Consider the following 22,907-nt stretch of genomic DNA (forward strand, 5'->3'; position numbering starts at 1 on the left):
TCTTATTACTATTATGAGGACCCACTGGGAAACTGGCTTAACTGCCAATCCATCCAAATGTAAACTGGCTCAATCGGCTGTGAAATATCTAGGCTTCTTTGTATGGAATGTCCGTGTCCAGTCCCAGCAAGAAAAACTGAAAGCGATACTAGATGCCCCCACACCCAAGACCAAGAGAGACATCAGGGCATTCCTATGATTGATTGGTTATTACCGTAGGTTTATCTCACATTTTTCAGATAGAACAGCCAGGTTAACAGACAAACTAAGGAATGCTGAACCCCAGAAGATTCATTGGACTGATAAGGACGATGCATGTTACAACAACCTAAAACAAACCTTGTGTCAGAACGCAATCCTAAATGTATTAGACTTTTCAAAAGAATTTGTGTTACAAACTGATGCCTCTTTCATAGGGTTAGGAGCAGTTTTATCACAAATATAAGTATACAGTTTTTTTTAACCCCATCAGTCATACACACTCATACATTCATACCAAGAATCTCTCTACTTTTGTCAATACATGGTTTCATCATCAATATCACCATACAACACAATTTGATTGATACAATGTTCTTGCACACTTTCCTATGTACAGATGTGTCTATCTGTGTATGATACAGAAGATATACAAGTTGACAAGTGTTTCAGTTGGTTTAAACAGGGCATAAGATCTCTTGCTCTTCTCTTGATCCAACCTTCGTCAGGACTGAAGCAGTGTAGTCAATGTGTCCTGCTTCAAAAATGGATGGGGTGTGCAACATCATCTATAAAAAACATAATAGTAAAACCTATTACCATCCTTGTACATAATTGTCATCCTTGCATATTTGATTAAAACAATTAATGTGGATATGTACCTTTCTCTGTTGTTACAAACATCATACTCACATCCACTATATAATTGTTGGAGGGAGTATAGACATTTTGGTCACTGTCCCATAAAGGCTCTGTCAGTTGTGAATACCTTTTCTTTGGCCAACAAAAAGGGAGAACCAGGTTTAAGAAAAAAATAAAAGATTTCCCTTAGTTCATCATCAAGTAGCTTAACCATGATCATACACTCCTATTTTATAGGAAACAGTAAGGATTTGAGTACTCACTCATCCGTGTATCAACGTCTCATCGGTTAGCTGAAGTTATCACAGATTGGGCATGAGCCCCAGCATTCTGCTGACTCCTCTCCTACACTGGGTCATATAAAAAGACCCCACCTTAGGTATGCTAAGGCTTGTTAGTGGCCATGATATACACAATATTACTATTAATGATGTTGAGGACACAGCATATTGTCCATACAGCGTCTCTTGCGTAATATTCACTTGCTCTTATTTTGTAGTTTACCTCCCAGTAATTTGCTAGTTGCTGGCTTGGAGTATTCTTTGGTCTATCTCGTCCAGGTGAATCCTGTCCACATAGGCGTGTGCATTTCTTGCACTTAGTTATGCTGTCAGGGCTTAAACAAGAACACAGACCATTTCTTATTCATTACCAACATGGTAAAAAAAACTGTTTACACGTGCTGGCCCTTATCCATTTCTTTTTCTTATTCCGTAGATATGCCCTCTACTTCTATCATATTTCTTCTTTTATGCACTTTTTTATTATTTTAAATCCAATCTCTAGCTGCTGCTGCATACTAAAATACGGCATGCAATGTGTCTTATTCATATCCTTTCTTAGTGTTTACATAGATTACCCTAGGTGCCGCCACTATTTTACCTCAGATCACTGTTATCTGGCCACAATCCTCACACGGGCATTCTGGCTTCTGCTCCCGCTACCCGCAGCCGCTCTACTGTGAGCTCTCCTTGTCTCATATCGGGCTTGTTTCTGGGCATTTCAGTGTACGCTCATAATCACAGCACCTGGTGTGTTACGAGTCCATGTACATAGGAAGAGGACAGGAGGTTTACGTCTCACAAATGTATCACAGAGCATTTTACACAAAATGCTCTTATCACTATTTATTCTCCATTACTATTTCTTCTCCAGTACTATAATAATGTTGGATTCTTATGAGTCCTGACACATAAGTAGAGCGACAGGATAATTTTGTCTAGTGAATACATTGTTTGTGACATATTTTTGTTGCAAAAACTTCTCCCTTATAATATCAATGCTAAATTGTTTTAAGCCAGGAAACATTAATTGATCAGCAGTCCATTTCTTTTTTTGTTGTTTAATTGCAGGTACCACTGGGACGTGTAGTTCCCTTTTCACACCCATTTCTCCCCTCACTGGTTGAATGTGCTCTAATGAACGCATTCACTGAATCTCTTACTCCATGCATATTACTGGAAAGGACCGCCTTTTGGAGTTGATGTCATTATTGTTGAAATAGACACAAAAATGGGTTTAGATGATCAACTCATCTTGCCCTTACTTCCAAGCTCCATCCAGTTTAGCTGTATCTCTACTTTCTGGCTGCCCAGTAATGAGGTACTGCTATTTCTCTTTTTGTATTTATCGTCACATTTTCTGTCCATCAAAAGGTTGCTGTAGTCAATGTATCATCTGTTATTGATTAGGTTGTTCCATTCTACTGAAACATTTAGTCCATGAAGCACTGTGTCAAGTGCATAAATCCACCGTTGCTCAAACCACGGGCATGTGGTCTAATAGCCTGCAATACGAACCCCTTTAGTTCAGTATCTTTGTGATTATTGCATATAAAGTAGTCCACCAAGGGCTTATCGTCTACTTTATTGCAAATGCATAACCTGTGTTCTGATATTCTCTGCCTTATTTGTCTAAAGGTCTTGCCTACATATATCAGTTCACAAGAACATAGAATAATGATGTCATCCGCCGTGCCGAGTGGCGGTTACACGGACGAGTACATCGCTAGTTCCGGCACGTTTTCTTTCCATACGTGCGGTGTAGGTCTAGTGGTTGTCCAATATGGCGGCTGCCCGGAAGTATTTGTTAGTTCTACTTCCGGCGACCGTTGCGTTGCAACCCCTCAGTTTAAACATTCGCTCACCTTTGGGTAAGACGCTAGTTTTCCTCTTTCGGCTTACACTCTGCCATTCTCTCCTTTATCGGATTCGCTCCTCTGACATTTCCGTACCTCTTCCTCTCATCCTCTCTCCTTTCTTATTCCTCTGTTGTTTCTTTCTTGCTCCGCTCGGCGCTGCCGCCTCTTGGACTCTCCTTCCGCCTGCTGCTACAATTATTGCATCCTGCCTTAGCCTCGACGGGATCCTTCAGTTAGGAGCCGGTCCTGTTCCGCGGTGGGTTTCCCATTGCCGGCTCCACATCCTGTAGCTGGTTATTTCCTCACCTCATTGGAACGTTGTTTTCTGCAAAAGGGTTTTTTCTGCCGTTCCAGCTTTTTCCCTTTTTCTCTGTCTGGCCGCAGGAACGGGGCCACAGGACTGCTGGTTTCTTAGCGGTCACTGTGGCTTCTTCTCGCGGCAGGCACACACCACAAAAGAAAGAGAAAGACTACCTGACATGTCGGCACCTCAGCCCCGAAGATTTGGAGATCAACAACTCAGGTGAGGAGCGTGGTGTGGAAGAAGGGCTAGAAGCTACAAAACAGGACAGATTGCAACGCCAAAACATAATGTCAGCAGAGGAACAGATCCAGGAACTTTGGAAAGCCATTCAAGGAATATCTCAAGAACTACAGACAGTAAAAGCAGAAAATGCTATTCTAAAACAAATAGCCACAGCACGGGAACCTCCCCCGGCTGAGTTACCAACAATGTCCCTCCCTTTGGGGAAGTTTGACGGTTCTCCTAAAAAGGTGAAGGAATTTGTGGAAGCTTGCATTGTGTATTTCACTTTCAGACCCCGTTCCTTCGCTACTGATCAATCTAAAGTTGTATTCTTGATATCCAATATGACAGGCAATGCACTGTCATGGGCCACTCCGTTAGTAACCAGTGCAAATCCTATCTTACAAGACTTTACTGGATTGCAAACTCTATTAAAACAGACTTTTGAGAGACCAGAACAAACAAATATATCCTGTGAAGACTTGTTAGACGTTCGACAAGAAGCTTCAGACGTCCTTACCTACATATCACATTTCAAGACGTTAGCCGCCGCTGCTGGCTGGCCAGAACAAGCACAGTATGCCATATTTGGAAGAGGCTTAAAGGAGGAGATCAAAGACGAACTCGCTAGGTCTTCTCGACCTCAGTCATTTTCCGACTACAGGAAGGGCGCTCGGAACGCCGTAGACATCGCACAACGGTGCATCTTTCTGACTCTGTGCCCTCAGCATCATCTTTGTCCGATTCCTCTCACTCCCATGAAGAACCAATGCAGATTGGAGCCACCAGGGGCCCGCTTTCCTCAGCTGAGAGAAGACGAAGAAAGGAAAAGGGGCTCTGTGCATACTGTGGTTCAGAGCAACATCTTCTTAAGGATTGCCGGGAGCTTCCAACCAAACGACAGGGAAACGACTACCCTCGGCGCCAGTAGGGACTAGGTTCTGAGGGGCATCTTGCAATTCACTTAGTCCCTATGTTTCACTCTCGGTTTCCGCTCCCAACACTCAGGAAGATTCCAGGTTGATGGTTATCCCAGTCCTCATCAACCTACCTACAAGACCAGTGGAATCTCTAGCCCTCCTGGATTGTGGAGCAGCTGGAAATTTTGTGGACACACTTTGGGCAGAGAAGGTGGGTCTTTGCAGAGTAGTTCGCAATTATGACCAAAAGGTAGAAGGAGTTGATGGTTCCCCGCCTTTCTTCGGGACCCATAACACACACTACTGAAGAACTTCCTATTACCATTTTCCAACACTCGGAGTTCCTTAAATTTGACATAATACGAGCTGCCCATTTCCCTATTATTCTCGGAATTACCTGGCTAAGGAAGCACAATCCTCAGATAAATTGGACTAACAATCAGTTAAGTTTCAGTTCCTCATATTGCCAGCTTCATTGCTTTCTGGTTCCTAATAAAAGCGATCCCCACACCTTGGCGGCACTACCAAGCAATCACATGGGAATACACGCGTTACCAGAGTACTGTACACCATACCAAGAAGTCTTCAAGTAAAGAAAGCCTGCTACGTTGCCTCCTCACAGACCAGAAGACTGCACGAACGATCTGGAGCCTAACGCTCTGGTTCCCTTCGGACGAATGTTTTCTTTGACTTAAGTGGAAAGACAGGTTCACAAAGACTACTTCGATACAAATATGCAGAACGGTCTTATTCAGCCTTCAAAGTCTCCTGCAGGAGCCTCTCTATTCTTCATTAAGAAGAGAGACTCCGAGGCCACCAGGGGGCGCAGGCAACATGGCTGCCTGAGCCGCGAGCTCCGTACCCAGCCCCGGGTAACTGTTGGTAGCGAAGAAGAGTGGGGGCCCCACCCTCCTTGAGACCCCCCCACGAGATTGTGGGAACCCTCAGCCCCCAGCTGGGTCCAACTCCGACCCTCGGCCGTGCGGGCTTCGCCGAGTTCGGCTGCCCGAGGGCTTCGCCGGCCCCTCCCCCCACGCCCTGGAGCGGGGCTAGGCCGTGGCCGCGGCAGACACGCCAGACCTGGAAGAGGAGGGTCCAGACGCGACTCCGAAAACGCAGGAGCCGAGGCGGTGACTGTACGTGAGACCTGCGGCAGAGCGAAGAGACAACCCGACGCCCAGACCCGCAGAGCAACGCGTCGGCCCGGCGCTAGAGGTGAGAGCGCCCCCGGCGCACCTGCGTGCCCCGAGCACATCGCGGGAGGTGGCACCGGAGGCACGCCAGAGGGCCCCACCGACTCCAGACCACCAACTTCTCGACTGGGCCACGTTCCACATACGGAAGCTTCGGCCTGGCTGCGCCCATCGCTTGGGATCGCCATCGGGGGGGCGTCCGCCCACCGGGTGCCTGTCCGTCCCACCACCGGGGCCGCCAACTATACGCTGCACTCTCCCACGATCAAATTTGCGGGTTGCACAGATCGCGCCAACCACAGCCCACCGGGGCACCCTCCCATGAGCTGGAGGGAGACCCTCGCCAAATACCAATTTGTGGCTTCCGAGGGCGAAATGGCGGCAGGGGGCACCTCCGCCCCTCCCCCCGACCTGGGGGCTATACAAAACAATATTCAGATAATCCTAGAAGAAATACGTGGGATGAGAACTGACATGGGGGCTAAATTGGCGGACCTCACCACCAAAGTCACAACCCTCGAGGATCGGATGGAGGGGGTCGAAAATAACCAGCTCTCCACAACCCTCCTCGAGACCCAAATGGAGATCAGGTTCCAGGACATGCAACGGCGTGAGGAGGAACTTCGGTTCAAAGTGGATGATATGGAAAACAGAGAAAGGAGGAATAACCTACGCATTTTTGGGCTGGTGGAATCCGAGGGTGAGACCATACAGGGTCTGGAGGGTAAAGTACTGGATATTATAAGGATTGTCCTGGGCGAGAGTGCCGGAGGCGAGATCAAATTTGACAGGGTCCACCGAGCGGGTGGAGGAGGCAGGGGCCCGCGATCAGTGCTGGCTAGACTGCATCACTACAAAGACAAAGCCAAGATCTTAGAAAAGGCGAAAAACCTAGGCAATATCCAATACGGGGACTCTAGGGTGTCTATATTTCAGGACCTCTCAGCCCTCACCCTGCTAATGAGGAAGAAATGTGGCACCCTCACAAGATGGCTACAGGGGAAGGGGGTCAGATACCCCTGGGGCCACCCCTTTTACTTAGCGTTTGAATGGCAAGGAGAGAAGTATCATCTGGTCTCGGAGGGGGACATTCAGAGGGCCACAGATGACCTGCTTGGCGACGTGCCCGCTTCCTCGGGCGGCAGAGTGGGTGGCACCCAAGATCCCCCTAGAGGCCCGGTCGGTCTGGGAAAGCCTAGCGGCAAGTCTAAGGTCAAGGGTACCCGTAAATTTCAGAAAACAAGACACCCATCAACGGCCTCCGAGGACCACCCAAACTCATGACTATACCACTTGCCCAGGGGTTGAGGAACCCTACTGATGCTCCTGTATTCTATGCTTTAGCAGAGCTGGAAAATGAGGCCCGGCCTCATGAAGCCGAGGCCGGGCGCCACGTTGGCGTGAGGTTCAAACCGCCAGGTTGGAGGGCGGGAAGCAGTTTGATGCAATGTTAATGGTTTGGTTGTGTTTCTCCCGGTGTGGGAGTGGGTTTGGGCCTTAGGGCGGGTGCGGGGGCCGGGGGGTTCACGGGCCCCAGTGCTGACCACCCCCACCGAGGTAGAAGTTGGGGACAATATATATGGAAGAACAAAAGATGGGGATCCCTAATATAAGAAATACCCGTGGCTGGGGTAAGAGTCCTTGGTGGTTCATTGACCAACCCCGACATCAGTTGGGGGGCGTGGACGGACGCCTTAGAATGAAAGGGAAAAGGGAATGGGGGGGAGGGACGGGAGGGGAGGACTGGGTGGGGGAAGGGAGGAGGGGAACACAGGGGAAGGGAGGGGGTAATAGCCGAATCAAACTAGGGTTTACAATGCAGACACAGGTTACAGGGCAACTCCACGACACAGGACAAACAGAGGGGGCCTCCCCATATGACAATGGTTGAGGGCAAGATAGGCACACTTAATGTCAAGGGCCTTAACTCCCAGAACAAGAGATCCCTGACGAGTAACATGTTTCGCAAACAACAACTAACGGTACTCTTCCTCCAAGAGACCCATTATAGACAGGGCAAGGAATCACCCATAAGGGGAAGGGACATTGGAGCCAATAACTGGGCCTCGCACAGAAGTTCGAAGAAGGAGGGGGTAGGGATCCTCCTGAATAAAACGTTCCACCTCTCCAATATCGAAACCAAGAGGGGCTTTGGGGGGCGGTTCCTGGCAATCAAGGGCACTCATGAAGGCGAACGCATCACTCTGGCTACCCTCTATGCACCCAACTCGGGCCAGATTAGGTTCCTAACCCAAATCATGGGGGTAATCGATGAATGGGCAGAAGGGGCCATGATTCTCGGGGGCGATTTTAATCTTGTAATAGACCCCAAACTAGACTGGTGGACGGCCCGAGGGGTTGGACCCAAGGCGATAACTAAAGATAATATTGCATTCCAGAGTCTCCTGAGGGAACACTATTGGGAGGATGTTTGGCGGGCAACACATTCAGAACCGGGAGGCTATACATTTTTCTCCCCTCCCCACTTCACATACACCAGAATCGACCTGCTCTTGACCTCCAAGGAGGGAGGCGGAGTGGCCACGGACCCGCAAGTCGAGGCAATAACCTGGTCCGATCACGAGCTCCTGGTGGCGAGCTGGTTTCTCCCCATCTCCCCCCGATCAACCCACTGGAGGTGCAATGATGTGCTTCTCAGAGACCCAGTCTTTAGGGACTTCCTAAGAGGTGAAATGACGGCATATTTTGAAATAAATGACAATGGGGAAACTGACATGCCAACGGTGTGGGAGGCAGCAAAGGCCACCTTCCGCTGCCTCCTCATAGCAGAGGGAGCCAGACGTAAACGGGAAAGAGGGCTCGTCGAAACCAGACTACGGGCGGACCTTGGAATCTTGCGGGGTAGGCTCAATCAGGAGGGGACAGACAGGGAATCCATCTTGGTTAAAATGAGCGAGAAACGTCAGGCCCTACACACGGCTCTCATAGGTGAGGTGGTCAAAAAGATGAGATACACACGCCAGAAGTACTATGAGAGGGGGGACAGGGTGGGAGCGCTGTTGGCTCGTAGATCCAGGGGATGTCGACTGGAGAGAAGGGTGGGCCCCATTAGAGGCCAGGAGGGCTCCATGCTTAATAACAAAGCAGAGGTAGTGGGCTCCTTCGCGGATTACTACAAGGAACTGTACACAAAACAGGGGGGAACATCACCAGAGGAGATACGGGCATATTTGGAGGAATACCCCCCGCCACGCTTGACGGAGGCGGAACTACAGGCGCTAGAGTCAGACATAACTGTTGACGAGGTAGAGGCAGCCATCAAGAGGCTGAGGGTGGGTAAGGCCCCGGGGGGAGATGGCTATACAGCCGATTTTTACAAGCAATTCTCATCTTCGCTGGTGGAACCCCTAGCCAAACTCTTTAACCAAATCCAAAATGAGGGGACGCTCCCACCCTCCTTCCTCCAGGCCCTCATCACGGTCATCCCAAAGCCGGGAAGGGATCCGAGGGAGTGTGGCTCCTACAGACCCATCTCCCTCTTAAACCTTGACGCAAAAATATTCACTAGAATTCTGGCATCTCGCCTAGAAAAGTGCCTTCCCCGGCTGGTCCACCCCGACCAGGCGGGCTTCATACTCAACAGACAGGCCGCGGACAGCATGCGTAAAACTCTCCACGTGTTATACTCGAGGGAGATTCGGAACGAGGGGGCCTTGCTTCTATCCCTAGACGCAGAGAAGGCCTTCGATAGGGTGAGCTGGGAATTCATGGGAGAGGTCTTGTCTGCGGTGGGAATGGGCCGGAGGTGGTTGGGCTGGATGGCGGCACTATACTCTTCCCCAACAGCCAGGGTGGTAGCTAATGGAACGAAGTCAGAGTCCTTCCCCCTGGGGCGAGGCACAAGACAAGGATGCCCACTATCCCCCTTGCTATACGCCCTAGTTATGGAACCCTGGGCAGTCTCGATACGTAACAACGAAAACATCAAAGGGGTCCAACTGGGTGGCTCCCATTGCAAGATTAGCCTGTTCGCAGATGACGTCCTCTTGTATGTTACTAAGCTGTCACAGACGATCCCTCACGTACTACAGGCCCTGACGCGCTATGGTAACCTCTCGGGGTATAAAGTTAACCTAGACAAATCAGTGGCTTTCGTGGGAGGTCAGTTGCCGGATTCGGAGGTACAATATGTAGAAAGTCTCCCCTTCCAACTGCAGAGAGAGGGGTTCCGATACCTGGGAATCCAAATCCCATCCACTCCGTGTGACCTCTTCGCGCGCAATTTTACCCCATTATGGACTGCTGTTAAGAGAGATATTGAGAGGTGGGCGGGGGCGAGGTTCTCATGGATGGCGCGGCTCAACCTGATTAAGATGGTAATACTCCCCAAGTTCCTATTTCTCTTTCAGATGCTCCCTACCCAGGTGCCGAGGCCCTTCTTTGAATCAATGAAGCGGGTGTTGCTTAGATTCCTCTGGGCGGGAAAGAAACATAGAATCTCCTACGATGTCTTGACAAGATCGAAAGAGGATGGAGGAGTGGGGTTCCCCGATTTTGACACATACCATAGGGCATCACAGCTGAGGATTCTGGTTGACCACTTTAACCCTGGGACGGAGAAGCAGTGGGTAGCTCTAGACAACAGACTTCTTGCCCCAGTTACGATCGACGAGCAGCTATGGGTCCCAAGAACAAACATCCCCAGGAGGGTACATGAACACCCAGTGTTGGGGGTTCTCTGGTCAGTCTGGAAGGAGGGGAGCTATTTCAGGTGGCTCACGACCTGGCCCTCCCCGCTAAGTTGCATTTGGGCGCCGCCGTTTCTGGCCAAAATAGCGGAACCAGCGGCATACCAGAGTTGGTACGAGGCGGGCCTGGTCAGGGCCTGCCATCTATGGGTAGGGGGATCCTTCATGCCCCTTCCCGACCTCGAGGAGGCTCTGGGTCTGGGCAAGCTATCACCATTCCGCTATCTCCAGCTTAAGGGAGTTCTCTCAGAGCCCTCGTGGGGGGACACTCTTAGGAGGGACCTCACAGATTTTGAGAAAGTGATCATCTCCACTCGGGGCTCCAAAGGGGTAATAGCCCGGTTGTACAGACTCCTCTTGTTCTCAATACCAAGGGACCCCCCCCAGCACGGACACAATGGGAAAGAGACCTTGGCGTGGCAATAGACGATAGGAGATGGACCAAAATGTGTATCCGAGCCCACCGCTCAACTACGTCCCTCCAATACAGACACCAGGCATTAAAGGTCCTACATAGGTGGCACTATCCCCCCCAGAGACTGTCCAGAATGCTCCCAGGTTACGACCCACACTGCTGGAAATGTCGAAATACCATTGGAGACTACATACACATGTGGTGGTCGTGCCCCAGGGTACAGATATATTGGGGAGAGGTCTTATCCTGGATCAGGGGAGTTGATGGGATAGACAGACCCCTCTGCCCTTGGCTGCTCCTCTTTGGGATCGAGGTTGGGGACGATCAGGAGGACACCCAGGGCCACATGCTCCAGGTCATGCTTGTGGCGGCCAGGTGTTGCCTGGCCCAAAAATGGAAAAACCCAAACATGCCACAGGAAAAGGAATGGGTCACTAAGGTCCGAGCGATATACGACATGGAGTTCCTTACACATGTTCTTGATGAATCCAAAACCAACATCGGGGAACTCTGGCATCCATTTTTTGAAAGATACGAGTGCAGCACATGAGGGGTCCAGCCTTCACGATGGGCCTGGTCTTGTCCTTTAGACATCGTGAAACTGTAAAGTCGGGGTCTTCAAAGGCACCCAATAACTGGGACATATGGTTTCCCCCTCACAAGGGGGTTCTAATAGGTTGAGCCCAAGGGCAAGCGCATACAAAAAATGCCCACTACCTGTGTTCTGGGACTGTACATTGTGTTCCGAAGTATTAAATCCAGATTCTACTTTGATTAAACGGCTAGGGGGGTGGGGGGGGGGATAAAAGGGTTATTGGTGGGCACGCTTTCTATAAATGTAATACTGTTTTCTTTTTGATGTAATGTTCGCAGTAATAACCTACAAAATGTCAATAAAAATATATTTTCAAAAAAGAAGAGAGACTCCACCGAACTCTGGCACTGCATAGACTATAGGGGCCTCAATAAGGTTACCATCTGTGACCGCTACCCCATGCCGCTAATATCTGAGATCATTAAGGCAGTGCAAGGTGCATGCATATTCACCAAGTTAGACCTTCGGAATGCATACCACTTACTTCGCATTGCTGAAAGTGACGAGTGGAAGACGGCCTTCCGCACCCCTTTTGGATTATACGAATACAAGGTCATGCCGTTCGGGCTCGTTAATGCCCCGGCTGTATTTCAGCGGTTTATGGACCAAGTGTTTTCAGACTTACTCTCGGTAACAGTCATCGTTTACTTAGACGATATTTTGATCTATTTGTCCAAAGTAGAAGAACATACTTGTCATGTCCAACAAGTCTTTGAACGTCTCCAACAATACCAGCTCCTCGTCAAACCGGAGAAATGTGTTTTTGCAGTATCCTCTGTACCCTATCTGGGGTATATTCTCTCGGAAGATGGTATCTCCATGAATCCTGGCAAGGTCTCCGCTATACTTGGTTAGTCTTCTACTAATGTCAAGGAAGTACAAAGATTCCTCGGTCTATCCAACTTTTACAGGAGATTAATTCACAATTTCTCAGAGATCGTCCTTCCCATCACCAAACTACTTAAGAAGAGTGCTGATATTTTCGAATGGTCTTCAGAGGCAGAACAAAGTTTTGATCAGCTGAAAAGGTTATTCTGTTCCGCTCCCATTCTTCGACATCCAGACCAGAATCGGCAGTTCATCGTGGAGACAGATGCCTCAGCTTCTGCCATAGGAGCGGTTCTGCTTCAATCTTACGAAGGCATAGAACATCCAGTAGCCTACCTCTCTAAAACACTGAAGCCCAGTCAACTTAACTATTCTGTACTGGAGAAGGAGCTACTCGCTATGAAGCAGGCTTGTGAGGAATGGCGAGACTTGCTTATGGGATCGCGTCACCAGTTTCTCATTCGTACCGATCATAAGAACTTGCGAGTCTTGCAAAACATGGAGTGTGTTAACTCAAGGCAAGCCCGATGGGCTTACTTCTTTGCACAATACAACTTCCAAATCACCTACCTGCCTGGAACTAACAACAAAGTGGCCGATGCCTTGTCTAGGAAAGAAACCACCGGCAAAGGGGTTATCCTTACCAGGGAACGCATGTTCCAACGAAACAAGATACTGGGCCTGGCTGCAACGTTTTTCCAAGAGATCAGGACTACCCTGACAACCGAAATGCCTCAACTATTAAACCAGGAAGGAATGAACTACACCGAGAAGGACAGCTTGGTATATCATGGTAATTCACTTTATATCCGTTCCGGTAATGGCGACGGAGGATTATTAGTTGGTGCCACAATACACCCACAGCAGGTCACAGAGGACTGCAGAACACCACTGAACTTGTAACAAGATCATTCTCTGGCCTGGGCTTAGAAAGGACGTTAAAGAATATCTTAAAGCTTGCCCGGTATGTGCTACTGCCAAATACCCTTCTGGTAAACCATTAGGACTGCTGACCCAGTCTGAGATGCCTACTTGTCCCTGGGGTCTGGTTTCAACTGACTTTATAGTTGACTTACCTGTTTCAAATTCCTGTACCTGCATTATGGTGATGATTGATGCTTTCACCAAGTTGGAACACTTTTCTTTCCTGCTGGGATTACCAACGGCCACTGAGATAGCAGAGACTTTCGCGCAAGACATATTTTGACTACACGGCCTTCCAGACAAAATAATTTCTGATTGAGGAAGCCAATACATCTCAAACTTCTAGAAGGCTCTCTGTGCCTGGGTTTGAATTGAAAGAGCCTTGTCCTCTGGGTTTCACCCCCAGTCTAACGGTCAGACGAAACGGCTAAATGCCACTTTAGAGCAGTATCTACGATGCTACAGCAACAAATACCAAGATAACTGGGTTTTCTTACTGCCTACGGCAGAATTTACATACAATAACTCAAAACATTCAGCCACCGGTCCACTCCATTCTATTGTACTTACGGGGTACACCCTAGATCTTTTCTTCCTATTCTTCTTGTTCCCACTAACTCGCCCACTTCTGAAGCCGTCCTCCAGTCCATTCGAGAAGCCCACAACTCAGCCAGTGCTTGGACATAAGTAGGAGGCAGAACAAGGAACAGGCAGATAAGCATCGCCAGATCTGTCCAAATTGGGAGAAAGGTGACAAAGTATGGCTCTCTACTAAGTTTTTGCCCAAATGGGTTCATCCTTCCAAAGTTTCACTCTGTTTTTTGGGTCCTTTCTCTATACTCTCCAAGATCAACCCTGTGTCTTACAAGCTAGACCTTCCCCCTCTTCTCAGTCGCATACATCCTGTCTTTCACTCTTCTCTCCTCAAACCTTTTGTGCCAGATACTTACCAGAGATCAGTCCCCAGTCAATCCTTTGCCCATTCCAGCAACAAAGACGAATATGAGGTCTCCGCTATCCGGGATTCCCGGTATTACCGGGGACGTTTGGATTATTTGATTTCATGGAAGGGGTAACCTGAGTCGGAGGACTCATGGGAACCGGCTTCCCATGTCCATGCTCTCAGGTTGGTGGGCCGGTTTCACCAGTTAAACCCTAGTAAACCCGGTGTCCTTCGCACTAGAGGGGGGCATACTGTCATCCGCTGTGCTGAGTGGCGGTTACTTCCACGTTGGAGGATTCATCGTGGACGAGTACATCGCTAGTTCCGGCACGTTTTCTTTCCATACGTGCGGTGTAGGTCTAGTGGTTGTCCAATATGGCGGCCGCCGGGAAGTATTTGTTTGTTCCACTTCTGGCGACCGTTGCGTTGCAACCCCTCAGTTTAAGCTTTCGCTCACCTTTGGGTAAGACGCTAGTTTTCCTCTCTTGGCCTACACTCTGCCGTTCTCTCCTTTATCGGATTCACTCCTCTGACGTTTCCATATCTCTTCCTCTCATCCTCTCTCCTTTCTTATTCCTCTGTTGTTTCTTTCTTGTTCTGCTCAGCGCTGCCACCTCTTGGACTCTCCTTCCGCCTGCTACTACAATTATTGCATCCTGCCTTAGCCTCGGCGGGATCCTTCAGTTAGGAGCCGGTCCTGTTCCGCGGTGGGTTTCCCATTGCCGGCTCCACATCCTGTAGCTGGTTATTTCCTCACCTCATTTGAACGTTGTTGCTGCAAAAGGGTTTTTTCTGCCGTTCCGGCTTTTTCCCTTTTTCTCTGTCTGGCCGTGGGAACGGGGCCACAGGACTGATGGTTTCTTAGCGGTCACTGTGGCTTCCTCTCGTGGCAGGCATACACCACAAAAGAAAGAGAAAGACTACCTGACACGTCGGTACCTCAGCCCCGAAGATTTGGAGATCAACAACTCAGGTGAGGAGAATGGGGAGGAAGAAGGGCTAGAAGCTACAAAACAGGACAAATGTAGATTACATTTTTGTAAGACAGTTAGTGTGGTTTCGTAGTTGCCATCTTATACAACCATGGTTGAAAACATGTCTAGTTACTGTAAGGGGACATGCGGCACAATTCCTGCCTTTGTGATGACCAGTTATAAGGGGCATGACCCATTGATTTAACACTGTTTTTTCTCTGATATTTTCTTGGTATGTGTGTACCAATCTCTGTTTCAAGTTACTATTTCTTTTAAAGGCAAACATTGTTTTTCTGCACAAACTACCCAGTTGTTTCACCAAACACCAGTTTCCATTGACAATCTTTTTAATTTTGTTACTGATTGGATTAAATGTGGTGACACACACCAATCTATCGTTTGTGCTCTTTTCCTGAGGGATCAGGCACACGTATCTGTTGATATTTGCAGCTCTTTTTATATTGTCTTTAACCAGTTTTGTGGGTACCCTCATTCAGTCAGCCCCTCTTTAAGTTGTGCTGCAAGTAAATTGAATTCTTTTTTTTTTGGTACAGTTTTGACAAATTCTCATGAATTCGCCATACGGAAGATTTTGTCCCAGTCCAGCTGGATGAAAACTGGAGTAATACAGCAAAGTATTCCTATACGTCGGTTTCCTGTATAATGTGGTGTTAAGTTTACTCCCTGATTTACTAATCATCAAGTCCAAGAAACTCACTTCACTTTGGCTCCATTCTATGGTACATTTGATATTACCATTGCATGTATTTAGCCAATAATGGAAGTTCAGTGAAGATGCAATCGACCCCCTCCAGATAATAAACACGTCGTGGATATATCTTTTTCACATCCACAGATGGTTCTTATGTTCCAGGTGGTGTTCCAGTGTATTGTTAATCGCTGAAATTAACCTTTGTTCAAAATTGCCCATGGAAAGATTAGCAATGTCAGGGGCAAATGTTGTCCCCATGCTCACTCCTTTTTGCTGCTTATATAGTTGTTTTTTAAACAGAAAGAAGTTTTCTTTCATGGCAAGGCACGCACACTCTCACTCTAGGATAAATCCACTCAGTGGTATATGTGGCATATTACGTTGGTCCATGAAGTCCCCTAATACAGCTAGACAGTCCATTTGGAATATGGATGTATACAGGGATTCAACATCCATTGTTACCAAAATGTTATTGAGATCAAAATCGACATTTTGTATGATCCTGATCATATCTGAGGTGTCCTTCACATACGATGGTGTTTGGAGGACAAATGGTTTTAGAAAAAATTCCCTGTATACCGAGAGTGGTTCAAGGAGGGATTCCATCATGGAGACAATAGGTTTTCCCGGGGATTTTCCTTATTTTTATGAATTTTGGGGAGAATATAGAAGGCTGCTTTTTTAGGATGTGTTTTGTTAAGAAACCGACATTCCTCGACACTTAGCCATTCTTCATTTACTGCATGGTCAGAGAGACTCTTAATTTCCTCTTGGGGTCTCCTAGTGGGGCCCTGATCAAATTTTCTGTCTGATTCCGTATCTCCCAATAAACGCATATATTCGCTTTCATATTTTGATGTCTCTATGATGACAATCCCACTGCCCCTTGTCCGCAGGTTTGATGGTTTTTTCCCGGATCTCTCCCAACTCCTTCAGACACAACCTCTCCATTCTACTGAGGTTGTCTAGTCGATATTTTTTCTTTTTCATTGCATTAAGGACTTGTTTGGTGACTATATTTTCAAAGGTGGCAGTATCTTCTGTAGCATACACAGACAGACACATCTGTACATAGGAAAGGGTGCAAGAACATTGTATCAATCAAATTGTGTTGAATGGTGATATTGATGATGACACCATGTATTGACAAAAATAGAGAGATTGTTGGCATGAATGTATAAGTGTGTATGACTGATGCGGTTAAAAACTGTGAACATTTTTAGATACGAAAATTGTTTGTGCTGTTTAATTTATGTGATGAAATAAAATCATTTTGTAAGATAAAAAAAGTCATCAGGAGTAGATTGTCATCCTTGATCTATTGGTCTCACCTAGAGAACCCCAGATTATTACCAGGTACCCTCTATTTTTGAAACTATCTTCTAGGGAGAAAGTTCCCATTTGTCACTGACCACTCACCTTTAGTATGGATAAGTCAATGAACCGACTCTAACCCTTGAGTCTTGCAACGGTTCTTAGACCTGTAACCCTACTGTTTCACTGTGGAACACCGAAAAGGTAAAGACCAGGGGAACGTCAATTTCCTTACCCGGTTTCCCTGTGAGATAGATGAGGCTATATCGCATGGGGGGGGACATGCGAGAAACCACAGGCTGTCTCAACCACTAGTCCCCAGGGATCTCTCTCTCAGTGGCCCTGGGGGTGGACCAGTGCGGGAGGATCACCTGGGTGAGGGGTCTTCATGGGATTGGGTGTGAGGAAGCCGATGGTCAGACGCAGTATTCCCCCGATTTAATTTACCAAATGCATCCCATGTTTTAGGATGCTCCGAGGTCCCAACTTTCCCGCCCCCCTTTTTACACAAACACTGGGCCAAGGAAGAGGCTGACTCAGAGTAACAACATTAACTTTCACACATCGTACTGGAGATGTTCCACTAATGGGGTCAGGCAAAGTCAGGCACCTGATACCAATTAGCTCTCCTCACACGAATAATAGGCATTACCCAAAGACAGACTAGAGTAAGGCAGAACACGAGTACGAGCAGGGCTTGCGGCATGAAGGCAAGCCTACTGGAGCAGGGCAACAGACCAAGGGACGAGAGCAGCGGGTCGATACCCCAAGAGTTCCCTACTGGAGGTTGTTGCCACCGACAGGCCGCGAAAGACACATGGAGGAGGCCAGATCCAACAGTGGAAGACTGCATGGTATTTGAAGTACGCCAGCGACCTTCCTGGGTGAACGACAGAGTTGGGGAGGCAAAGCCAAGCGTGTGGTACTAACCTTGACTCGTGAATTGAGAATCGCAAAACCAAGAAGAGACACACACAGCTGGTGAGTTGGCAAGCAACCTGAAAGACCGGTGTATGCTAACATTTGAAGTAGCAACATTATATCGCAAGTGAAGACTGCACATGCGTGTATGAAACGTGTGGAATGGCAGACCTGTGAATTAACTTTGAAGTAAAAGACAGCTGTGAAGACAGTGATATTAAGTAACGAAGTGGTCTGGCAAAAGGAAGTAGCCCACTCGAAAGTCTCAGTGAAAAGTAAATTGTTTGAAGTGTTAAACCGTATGAACAGCAAAAGTGAAATAAAGAAGTTTAACTCCTAGAGAAGGTGAAAGTGAAAGTTGAACTGTAAACTTTGAGTTGAAGCTGTCCTGCAGTGGTCTGTGAAGAAAGCCACACACATTCGAAAGTCTTCGACATCCGAAAGTGATCTGAGACCGACAAAGGGAGACCCAACGTAAAATAAGCTTCGGCCTGGGAGCCCCCTTGCAAGTTTGCATGAGGTCTGAGCCCAGCAGATGGGGACCTAAAAGAACTGTGTGGTGAAAGGTCTGACCCTGAACTTTTTGTTGAAACAATTTTCTGGATGTCAAGAAAAGAGACTTAACATGGAAGGCCAGACGGGCCTCGATCCATGTTTTGGAATTGTTTCTTTTGTTGGAATCTGAGCCAGAGTGTGTCATCCTGCTTACAGGGACATCCTTACTCAGTGAGGTCTAATGTGGGGAGGAGAGCTGGTTCAACCACATTTATTCATTTTAACACTGATCTTTACTTTTGCACACATTTCTCCTTTTTAAACTTTTTTTGTACAAGAGATAGAGCAGGCAATAGCATAGGCCATTTTGATTCAACAGACTCCACTAGGACTGCATTATCTATTATGTGATGGTCAAGACTACTCCCATCTTAGTTATAGGGCAAAATAGGAGTTTCCCCAACCCCAACAATTTCAATAAAGTTTTTACAAATTGTACCCATTGTGTCAGAGTCATATTTTTGATACCATGCCTCCCATGGATGATAGCTCAGGGGTAATGCGTTTCTCTTGGACACAAAAAAATAGAGAGCAACACAAGTTTGAATCCTGGTTCACGCTTAGAGACTGCTTAGAGACTGTCCTCCCGTATTAAGTGTGCCATAAAAGATGAATTAATTCAGACCCCATTACATTTCTCATGTGTGTACAAAGTCTCTAATCCTTTCTGATATAAATTCATGAGTTGCGTCTGCTGTGTAATCCACTGTGTAATCCACATGAGTTTATGACAGGACAAGTGCGGTTGCTTGAGGATCCCCAGTTCAGCTCCAGGAAAAGTGTAATGACTGCAAGCACCAGCAGAGCAATGCCAGGGCTAGTTCACCCAGAAAATAATGCAGAAGGCTTGAGAGCCCAGGCACTAGTGCATCGCCGGGACAAGTCGTGTGGCTTCACCACCCACCAGGTCGTGGCATCACTTGCATCAATTCTGCATGCACAAACGTGCAGAAATGGCAAAGCTGCTCCCGAAAATTATGGACGCACAACGTGCTCTCTGTTTTAACCCTACATTGCCATTCACTGTACCATCGGTGCATTGAAATGGGTACAACGACAAAACACAGCTCGATACATTTTGGAACACAGCCCAGTGCACATCACAAAAAAGGACATCACAGGCGTCCAAATGCAGGTCCTACAAATAAGATCATGAATTCTGTGCTCAGGTATTTCTGTTTTGTCATTCCACAGAATCTATGGTGCCACATGCCCAGCACAACCTCATTCCCAAAGCAATTTTTGGAAAATCATGAGCACAGGCTATGGCAGAAGTACAGGTGTTGAGACTTGTCTCAGCCCTGTGCCACTCACACAACTATTGCTGAAGTCGATTTTGTTATTCAAGACTACACAGACGTGCCTACCTTTCTCTGAACTCTTCCCCAAAATACCAAATAGACAGTGGCCCACTCTTTAAGGAGAGAAAGTTCCTCGATTACACAGAATTCCTTGGCATTCAACATATAAGAAGCACACCATACTGTGCCCAGTCCAATCATAATGCAGAATATTTCATGCACAACCATAACAACTTAACAATGCTGCGGCTCCCCATGGGTGGGGGGGGCTAGGACTACTCCATCTCAGAGTTTACGGCTCTCGCTCAATGGCCATGTCTCATTGCCAGTATTGCTAAAGAGTTAATCTTAAGTACCAGTCCCTTCGACCTGGTCCTATTGGTGGACGCATTGAATAACTGGATGTCTGATTTTCACCCACCTAGAGTTAACACTGCTTCACAAACTGATGGGCCCTACATGTTAGTCATTGGGGCTCAGTGACCCAAATTGGACAGTGCTTGTCAAGCCATTATTCAAAGTGAGCTGTTAGATCAAGCCTGACAAACTGATCTCTGTAGTAGTGGCCACTGGTGCCCATTAGGCCAACAACAGATTCAAATGAAAGGGCTGAACCCTCTTATGTGAATACCACAGGCACCGCACAGGATTCATCTCCTTATCTTCCGGCACCTGTTATGAAATTGGGTCAAAAAGTGCTTAAACCACGAACGGTTGCAAAGGCCATACTTAAGATGGGGTGTTCGCAGAATCTACGTCACAGAAAGCCACAAATGCCTAATATTGAGGACACAAGTACACATGATTTTATTATGGACCATAGGAACTTTGTCATCACCAACATTCACAAGGTTGAAGGTCTGGAGTCCAGAGAAGCCTTGCGGAAAAGGGTTTTAGCTTGACTTAGACAGAGAACTGGGCGTGGCGTGGTCAGACAATCTGATTTGAAGATTCTCCGGAGGCTGGATTTAAGAGATTGGTGTTCGCAACCAAACAGTGACTGTGTACTAGTGGGCTGCGGGGCTAGCTCTTTACCTGCTTTTTTTTAAAAAACTGTGTAAATACTTTCCCAGAGGGTCATCTAACTGTAACATAATTCTCTGATGTATTTTACTTAAAGGAAAGTCCACCATATATGCCCTCCCTTCCTAGGCTAGTTGCTTTTGGCTTCTGTACCTTACTTGCGCTGCCGCTCCGGTTCATCCCTTTGGCCGTTGACATACCCTTGGTGACTGCTTTTTGTGTTAATTGTAAAACTGTCTGTATTTATGGTGTTTATACTGCATGGGCCGTGGGTCTATTGGTGCGTGATTGTGCATTTTTTGTCTGTATGTTTTATGTTGACGCGCCCTGATGCCTGCGGGCTATAAGTATATAAATAAATAAATAAATAAATAAATAAACAAATAAAAATCACCAGAGAGGAAAGCCAATCTAGAGCAAGACATGTAATGGAACCACACCTCACGTCTCCATCTGGTGTTCTCCAGCATCACTGCTAAAGGCTGCCCTGTAACTACAACCATCCCCATGTAATCATCATGGTCCCCCAAGAGCATAGACAAGGAAGAGGTGGCAGCAAAGCCATGCAGGTCAGTGACACCGTACTCATCCACAACGGGCACCCTCAATGGAAAGTGAGCCTGGCCTAAGCAGTCAAACACCTCTCCATCGCCCTCCTCCCATCCAGAGGCAGGGTGCCATGTTGATAACACAAGGAACAGGCAATCCGGTCTAGTCACCCGAAACATGATCTATTTCAGAGGGCTGGAAGGAAGCCCTTGTGAAGTAGAAGAGGTCTGGATCGCTCATGAATGAGGTAAGCCTGAAGGCTGAGGATCATCAGGTCAGAGGCGATAAACAATACAACTTCATTCCTTTGATGAAGTGGATCCAGATCCTGAACCATAGCCTTTACAGCTCCCGCCTGAGGGGGCAGCAGCAACAAACTCAGAAACAATCGACTCCACCTCCATCACACACAGCCGAACTACTCTGACCTAAGTCTGTGTCTTACTACTCTGACCTATGTCTGTGGTGCTCTCAAGCCAACACTTCTCCCAAGACCCTTAGCTGTTCGGTTCCAGCAAGAGCAGTGGAGATGCAAAGGTTCACGCGCGTGCAGGCAGTGATGCAGACATGGGCAGGGACACACAAGCACCACTTCTCGAATAATTAAGGAGTCTGCCCCATGCTGAAACAGGGGACACAGGCCAAACCACAAACATCCGAGACATGGCCTGTGTTTTATGATACGCTACAGCTCTGAATGCACAGACAGCAGCTGCTGCCGCAGATCCCAGCAAAGCACGCCCAGGCACTTCCAATACACGTGCAGGTACCAATACACGTGCAGGTATGCCTCTCTGTGGGGGTGTGGAATCCTTCATGTCTTGCTGCAAGGGGAGCCCTAACTGTCCACCGACATGCAGGTGGTGACCATTCCCTACCTGCCGGGGCCGGTGCTTCCAAACACACGCTTCTGTAATGGCAGCATGCGCAAGCGCAGCGGGATGCCCTCTCCTGCATAGGGTATGTGAAATGATCTAGGACACCGGTAAGTGGCTGTCAGTCCTTTATTGTAAGCTGCATGTACATTCCACTGGATACATCCATTCCTCTCTTTCAACTGAATCAGAATCCGCATCTTTTACTTTATGTTCTATTCAACATTAGGATCATGGTAAAATGGTACAGTATGACATTGCATGAAGGCGAGGGGCTACCCGCTTCACAATGCTCGGGTCCCAACTTCTGAGGTCACACATGCAGTGTTTAAAAAAAAAAGGAAACCAGGTGAGTTTACTTCATTCTGTGGTAACAAATTACTCAAGCAGGAAAAAAAAAACTTCTACACACCTATTGTGATATAGGTGAAATGCGTGTAACAGGGCCACAGGTGTGCATGTCATTTTTTCGTCAATATGAAATCAGTTAGCTATTGCCTAATTATCACGTGCTGCTGCACATATCTGTGGTACATTTCTGATGTCACGAAAGTCTCAAATCTGTCAGAGCATGTAAACAATATTTGCACACTAATGTATAATGCGCGCACTTGGGTGGCCTCTGTTTTTTTTTTTATGTTGACATGTCC

Source organism: Ambystoma mexicanum, chromosome 2q (genome assembly GCF_040938575.1).
Source record: "Ambystoma mexicanum isolate Mex_15411 chromosome 2q, UKY_AmexF1_1, whole genome shotgun sequence".
Classification (NCBI taxonomy): Eukaryota; Metazoa; Chordata; class Amphibia; order Caudata; family Ambystomatidae; genus Ambystoma; species Ambystoma mexicanum.